Source organism: Camelus bactrianus, chromosome 10 (assembly GCF_048773025.1).
Source record: "Camelus bactrianus isolate YW-2024 breed Bactrian camel chromosome 10, ASM4877302v1, whole genome shotgun sequence".
NCBI classification, from domain to species: domain Eukaryota; kingdom Metazoa; phylum Chordata; class Mammalia; order Artiodactyla; family Camelidae; genus Camelus; species Camelus bactrianus.
In genome coordinates, this window is record NC_133548.1 from 55,813,436 (window position 1) to 55,821,388 (window position 7,953).

The 7,953-nt window shown below is 35.4% G+C and overlaps 1 long non-coding RNA gene across 1 annotated transcript in view; it reads left to right on the forward strand.

The window, feature by feature from the left end:
- Window positions 1–6,871, forward strand: part of LOC141578898 (uncharacterized) — a 61,793-nt gene extending 54,922 nt beyond the window's left edge. The window contains exon 3 of the long non-coding RNA XR_012509760.1: window positions 921–6,871. This is a non-coding gene — a long non-coding RNA (uncharacterized LOC141578898). The remainder of the gene's footprint in view (window positions 1–920) is intronic.
- Window positions 6,872–7,953: the final 1,082 nt, after the last annotated feature.

The following is a 7,953-nucleotide window of genomic DNA, read 5'->3' on the forward strand; positions in this document are numbered from 1 at the left end:
GAGTCATGTGCATAAAAGCTAAACACTATAAACAATCTAAATATACTTTAGAGGGAATTGGCTAAAGCTTTCTGAATAACTTAATGACAAAGATATATAATTTCTGTCAAGTTTTTTTAAAGTCTTAAAATCAGGAGTTCTTAACCTAGTCTGAGGGTCTTTTGGAAAGTGACAGGAGCCATGTGTCTGCTAGAAGGAGGCAACACTGAGGGGAACAGTCCCAGCAGAGGGAATGGCGTTGCCAAAGCCCTGAGAAAAGAAGATGCTTGGAACTCTGCTTTTGTGGTGGAAGTACAGAGAACCAGGGCCCACTGGCCTCGTGAGGCTCAGGGGTAGTCACGGTCCAGAATCAGTGGGAAACTTGCAGGATTAGAGACTTGATCCTGGGGTAATGGGAGGCCGTGGGAGGGCTTAAGTTTTTGCAGCTGATGTTTAGCATGATGGCTCCAGCAGCAGACTAGGGAATGTCAGAACCTACACTACACTGCTTGGCCTGTAAGTTCTTTGGCTAAATGGAGAATGTTAGGCTGTCAAGAATGTATTCCAAGGTCTCTAACAGGCTGATATTGTATTTAAAAAAAGGACGTATATTCATTTCAGATTATCAGAGATACTTTCAATTTTTATTACCTATTCTGATTAAACAAAGAGCTTTGTTAAAGTGAATTTTTAACTGTCCAAGAGTGGCTTTGTATATGGAATGTTAATGTGTTGCTGATGAGATCAAGGTGTTTCTCTAGTCTCTATCAGCTATACCAAAGTATTTGACATATCAAGTCAAGGTGACTGGGAGGTAACAGCCAGAAATTTACTGAGCTACATTTTTAACTTCATATGTTTTCTTTTATTTCCGCAATTTCCATTTCTTTTTTAAAAGAGATTTATTTCTTTGTTTAAATTCTTTATCTTTTTTGATGCAGCCACTGTGGAAAACAGTATGGAGATTCCTCAAAAGACTAGGAATAGACTTATCTTATGACCCAGGAATCCTACTCCTGGTCATATATCCACAAGGAACCCTACTTCAAAAAGACACCTGCACCCCAATGTTCATAGCAGTACTATTTACAATAGCCAAGACATGGAAACAGCCTAAATGTCCATCAACAGATGCCTGGATAAAGAAGAGGTGGTCTATTTATACAATGGAATACTATTCAGCCATAAAAATGACAACACAACATTTGCAGGAACATGGATATTCCTGGAGAATGTCATTCTAAGTGAAGTAAGCCAGAAAGAGAAAGAAAAATACCATATGAGATCGCTCATATGTGGAATCTAAAAAAAAAAAGGAACATAAATATAAAACAGAAAGAGACTCATAGACATAGAATACAAACTTTTGGATCCTAAGGGGGAGGAGGGTGGTAAGGGATAGACTGTGAGTTCAAAATTTGTAGATACTGACAGGCATATGTAGAATAGATATACTGTATAGCACAGGGAAATATATACAAGATCTTGTGGTAGTTCACAGTGAAAAAAATGTGACAATGAATATACGTATGTTCATGTATAGCTGAAAAATTGTGCTCTACACTGGAAAAAAATAAAGGTTTTCATTTAATGGAAAAAAACTTTATCTTTTAATTTATTTTGTTCATCTTTTCCTCAAATTTCTTTAATATATTTATCATGGTTATATTAAAGTCCTTCTATTTTAATTCAATATATGGGTCATCTGTAGATCTGCTTCTATTGACTTTTTTCCTCTTGATTTTGGGTCACTTCACTCTATTTCATCTCAAGTCTTTTAACTTTTAATTAATGTCAGCCAGACATTGTTTTAAAAGACCATAGATATTGGAGTACATGTTACCTCCTCTCCCCAGAGAACATGCCTTTCTTCTGTTAGGCATCTAGCTTAAGGAACTGATCACTTTGGTCCAATCAGTAGTTGAGGTGGTCAAGGATGGGTCACATCTTTAATTAGTTTTGTTTCATTTCTGCTTTAAAATATCTTGAGGAAAGGATAAATTCTATGTATATTAGATGACTCCTTTTTAGTACCATGTTTTGACCTAAGTACCACAAGCCCCTCTTTGTCATCTAGCCCAGCCTTTAGTTTCATGCTTTGTCACACACTCAGCAAGAATCCTGCTGCTAGATCTTATCTTTCATGACAATCCAGTGTGTGGTGGCAAAGGCAACTTGAGCTGCTATACTCAGCAAGGTTGAAAGCTGAGGAGTCAGCCTGGAGCCAGAAGAAGGTGGTGTCTCATACTGGTTGCAAACCTTTAATGCTGCCACTGTCTTGCTTGCTTCTCTCCCAAATAAGTAATACATATATACCGATTGTTCCAGTGTGGGTTTGATTTGCTTCACTGTTTCTATGTTTATTGGTGCAAGAAAACCAGGGTTACCAGTTCAGCAGGATGAGGTTGTTTATGGACCAGAGGTTTTGTATCTTGAGATAAATATACCCAGAGTCATTGTTGAGCCATTAAGGAGCACAGTGAGCTCTTTTAAAATGATACGATAGATTGAATCATTGCGCTCAATGCTTCATGACCTTCCTATATTGCAATTCTACATCTACATACTTATCATATGACTTTTTAGTGTCTCCTATTAGAGGAGGCAGAGGACATGTCCCCTCACCCCAAATGATGATGCACTTGGCCTTGCAACTTGTTTTGGTCAATGAGATGTGGGCCAAAATGATCATTCCAGGCCAGGACCTCAAGAGGCATCTTATATTTCTGCTTACTCTCTTGGACTCCAGTGGCCCTTCATGAGAAGAACATGTCCCATGTAGCCACTGGTCCAGGGAGAATGAGGAAATATGTGGCACAGGCTTGATTCCAACCAGCAGCCTGGAGTCAAGCCTAACTGATTCCAGTCAAGCCTGGCAGAGCCACATTCAACCTACAAACCAGTGAGAGAGGAAATAAATATTTGCTACTAAAAGCCCAAGAGTTTAAAGTTGATTGATGTGCAGCAAATACTGTTTCAAACCAATGGTTCGTATTAAACATTTTTTAGAAATTTATGCTGATTTGGCTTTGTGAAGTTTTCTAATTTGTCTATGTTTCTTCATTTGATTTATCAGGTAGCTCATCTATTTGCTGTCTGATTGAATTGATGTTATTTTCAGATTATTGTTTGTCTATCTCCATGATTGTCATGATCATTCTAATAACAGATTTAAAGTAACTGCAATTATTAGAATGTTTAGATTTTGTATATTTAATTCTGAGGCTGTTTAATAAGAGTGTGTGCATTCAAATAAAAGATTTTCAGTTGTTGTACATTTTCCCTATTGTTAAGAAAAGCTTTTAGAATAATGGTTTTATCTCAGAATAAAGGCACTATATATAATTCATTAAGCATCTGCTAAGTGCTGTGAAAAGTATATATATCATCTCTTTTTTTTTAAAACAAATTTATTTTTTTAATTAATATTTTCATAAGGTAGAAAGTTCAAAAAGCAAAAAAGATAATGAAGTGAAAAGATTTCTTCTTACCCTGTTTCCAGGCTGCCCTATCCAAGGGCAATTAATGTTACCAGTTTTTTGTATATTCCTCCAGTAGTGGTAAATACACATACAAACATATATATATAATTACTTGTATGTATTTTGTTTCCTTGATTTTTTTCAATGAATGCAATCTTAATATACAATTATAGGATTCTGTATCTTATTTCCCCCCCCACCCCCCTTTTTGGAGGAAGGTAATTAGGTTTATTTACTTATTTAATGGAGGTACTGGGGATTGAACCCAGGACCTTATACATGCTAAGCAGGCACCCTAACACTGAGCTATAACCTCCCCTCTAGGGTTCTGTATCTTGCTTTTATTTATTTTTTCATTCAACAATGTAACTTAGAGCTTATTCTATAGCAACACACAAAGAGCTTTCTCATTCTTTTAAAAAGTCACCTAGTATTCCAATGCAGTGGTTCTCATAGTGACCCGAGGTCTTGAGGTCAAAATTATTTTCTTAACACTAAGATGTTATTTTCCTTTTTCAGTCTCTTTCACTAGAATAAAATGGAGTTTTCCAGTGCCTACTTGTCGTATGTTATTGCAACAGAATGAATGTAGAAGCAGGCCTAAAAATCCAGTTGTCTTCTTGTATTAAGCCAGATATTAAAGAGATCTGCAAAAATATAAACCTTCCTTACTGATTTTGTGTATGTACTTTGGAAAATATAATTATTTTTAAATGTGTTTTTATGTTAACATGTAAAGAGCTTATTATTTTAAATGAATAAATATTTTTATAATTTCTAAATTCTAATTTCTAAAGTGATAAACACTAACAGATGCAATCCATATAAACTAAAGCTATTTGGGATCCTCAGTAATTTTTTTTTTAAGGGTGGTACTGGGGATTGAACCCAGGTGAGCATGTGCTCTACCACTGAGCTATACCCACCCCCTCAACATGGTCTTGAGACTACAAAGCTTTAGAACAGCTGTTTTATTGCACAGATGTACCATAATTAACCCTGTCCTCTGCCAATGGACATTTCAATTGTTTTCAATGTGTTGCTACTTCAAGCCATGCTGAAATGAATAACCTTCTACACACTTGATTTCCCACATGGCTGGGTAAATCTGTCTTTTGTTCTTAAAAGTGGATTTGCTGAGTCAATATAGCAGGACAAAGTCCACAAAGTATCTGTCATCTCATTTCATCCTTGTAATTATCCTGTGAGGTGAGACTTGTCATTAATTCTTTTTTACATATGAGAAACTGGAAGCTTAAAGAGATTAGATAACTTTCTTAGAATCATCGGGCTAAGAAGCTGCTACAGAGACAGGAGGGAAACCATTTTATCAGCCTCCGTGCTTTGAACCACTACTCTGAGCTATGGTTTCTCCATGCAGTCTATGTACATGTTCCTTCAGTTTAATTCACTTACCTGATATCAGGCTCTATTCTTGCCTTGGCCTAAGTTATTTCCTGGCACAGAACAGTCCTGGAATTAGATGAACTGGGCTTCTGAAAGCAAAAGTCAGTACCAGAAAATGACCTAAATGATGAGAAGAATAGGGCTTTTTATTTTGACTCACAAGAATTTCAACCACCAAATAATCTGGGAAATGAAAATGGGATGTACTTAAAACTAATTCACATAATTCTCAGAGTAAACTTTGTAACCAAACCTACATGTCAAAATAACATATTATGATGTATATCCACTTCCCCCCCATGAAATTATACTGTAGTTACCTTTGTTTAAGCAAAATCATTTTCTGCTTAAATACAAAAAAAAGACAACCCTAAGTGTTTTAAAAGAAATGTAATTCAATTTTTACCAAACCTGGCATTGTCAGAATTACCTTTTTGATACAAAAATCTGGCCACTTCCCCATAAAAATCTTTTGGTGGACTCCCATTTCTTGTACTACAAAGCTCATAGGTCATTTGCAGTTGGCTCTTGTATCAAAAATTCTCCTACACACATGCTTTTGATCTTTTTTTTTTTTTTTTTTTTTTACAAAACTCAGAGATCTAGTTCCTTCTTTGAATAGGTCTCTTCAAATATGTGGACATACAGAGAAACCAGCAAAACCTCACTTACACAGCCATAACATTTTATATTTGTAATATTGTGTTATTTTCTCCAAGAAGGTCTTGCAAATTGTATAGCTTTGGGACCCACAAAACCTGGATCTACTGTCTTTTTGCTTCAAATGCCCTTTTTTACCTTAATCTTAAGTTACTCTATTCCTTTGAAACCTGCCAACTGTCAAAAATTCAGGGCAGGCTTCCCTGACCACTTCAGTCAGATTTAGATACTTCTTGAATGCTCTCCGTCTACTCTGCTACCTTGTTACACAGTAAGATATGACTTGTGTCACACTATAAGGTAATTGTTGGTTTAATTGTTTATCTCACCCAGCAGACTCTCTCTCCTCTCTTTCTATATATATGTAGTATAAACTACATATATACAATGTAAATATCTCCATGAGAGCAGGGGCCATGTTGAATGGACTAATGAAAAATGAACAACTTTTTAGCAAGAAAATCTGTCTACCTATAATTGTTATGAAACAGTATTTGGGAGATCTTATCTTTGTATTTATTTGCTGTGTGTTCTTTTGCTTTTTTCATGCACAACTGGAAGGAAATGCCAAGTGGTAAGATAAATATATGGGAGCAAAAGTGATACTGAGAAATTGTATCCATCAAGGCATATTTTTCTGCAAATCAGTGAAAAGATTGCTAAGGGTAAGATCACTGGCAACATTTCTAAGGCCCAAAACTATAAACTGGTTTCTGGAACAGGGTGATCACACCGTTTGAATAGTCAGTCAGCCTCTCCTCCCTTGATAATCTCTCTCTAAACTCAGTAACATCACGTCCAACCTCTATCCTAGGTTCTCAGCTAACCCTATAGTTGCTTGTTTGAACTAGTGGAATACAACATTGGATAAGCAAGGTGAAACTGAAATCAGAAGATCTGGATGAGTCAACAAGTGTTCATTAAATATATACTACATGCCAATTTTAGAATCTCCTTTGGAGCTAACACCAGAATTGATTTATTCTTGTGATAGCCATCTTTCTAAGCCACAGACTTGGAAAACAAGTGCTTTGTATTATATAGCTTTAGGTCTGCTCATGAAAGGATGTCCGTTATACTTTGAGTTTAAAAAGCAAGTAATGATCCCATTTTTGTAAAGATCAAAAATAAAAAGCTGTACGCATCCTGTTTGTGGGTATGTTCATTGAAAAACACATGAAAGGATACACATTAAACCGTGAACAGTGGTTACCTTGTGGCCAAGGGCAGAGAATGGGAGCTTTCATTTTCTATTTATACACTTGTATTTGAATTCTTAAGAATAAGCATGTATTACTTTTGTAATTATAAAATGTGTAAACAATAAAGAATATTTAAATGGGTGCAAGTTTTGTTCATGTTTTGAACAAGAATATATATATCATATATAAGGTATATTTTATATATACATATACATATATACTATATTCTTCTTGCATATTATTTATACACATTGAATTCACATGTTAAAGGGGGATATTCCACCTGCTGGCAGTGCTAGTTAACTATCTACTTTTAAAGGGATTGCTTTTTAATTCTTCTTCCCTTATTTCCTTTTTACTTTCTATGTTTAGTGTATACATTTTAGTCTTTCTGATGACTTCAAATATTTACATCAAAAAGGTACTTGATTGCCTAGAATAGGTTTCTCTTGGGAGAAATCAAGTCCTCTTGTAAACACTCTGTGAACCCAGGGAGGTGTATAGTTATTTTCCTTAAAAAAGTTTCATATTCTCTGGAAATATAATAACCACTGGGTTTGATTTTTGAAAGTAGTTCTGGGATACCCACTCTTCTCTGGTCAGGTGTAGTGTTTTTTCATATCATTCCATGAGATTATAATTGGGCTATAAATTTCAGGAAGGCCAAGCCAAGGTCCTATTATGGTCACCACAGCACCTGGCATAGAGATGGGCTTAATATTGGTGCTGAGTGCATTAGTTACATATTCTGATGAAAAAACTGGCACTGAAACTATCATGGGAGAAGTTTCATGCATTCATTTGTTTATTTAAAAATAGTGATTATTTAGTTTGTGGTCTGTTATGAGGATATAAAGTAAAAGTATTCTTGTAGTGTAGCACATGATTCAAATATGATTGCTACGTCACTCTTGAGTTTTCCACGTCCTTTGTGGGTACATAGATTTGCTGATTTACATGCTAAGCGTATATTTACTCTCTGTGTAGCTTCGGAGGACTGCATAAGAGCCAAATCAGAGTTTTGAAAATTATTTTTTAAAAGCTCACTTGGTTGTTAAGACGATAGAAAAAATAAGGAAAGGCAAATAGCTTCTGCAATTCAAAGTTTAGTGATTAAATTGACCTTTAGAATTATAAGGAAATCTATTAGGACTATTTCACCGCATTTTCCTCCAGAAAACAGGAACTTTGACAGTTCCTTAATTTTAACTGTCTGTTGTATC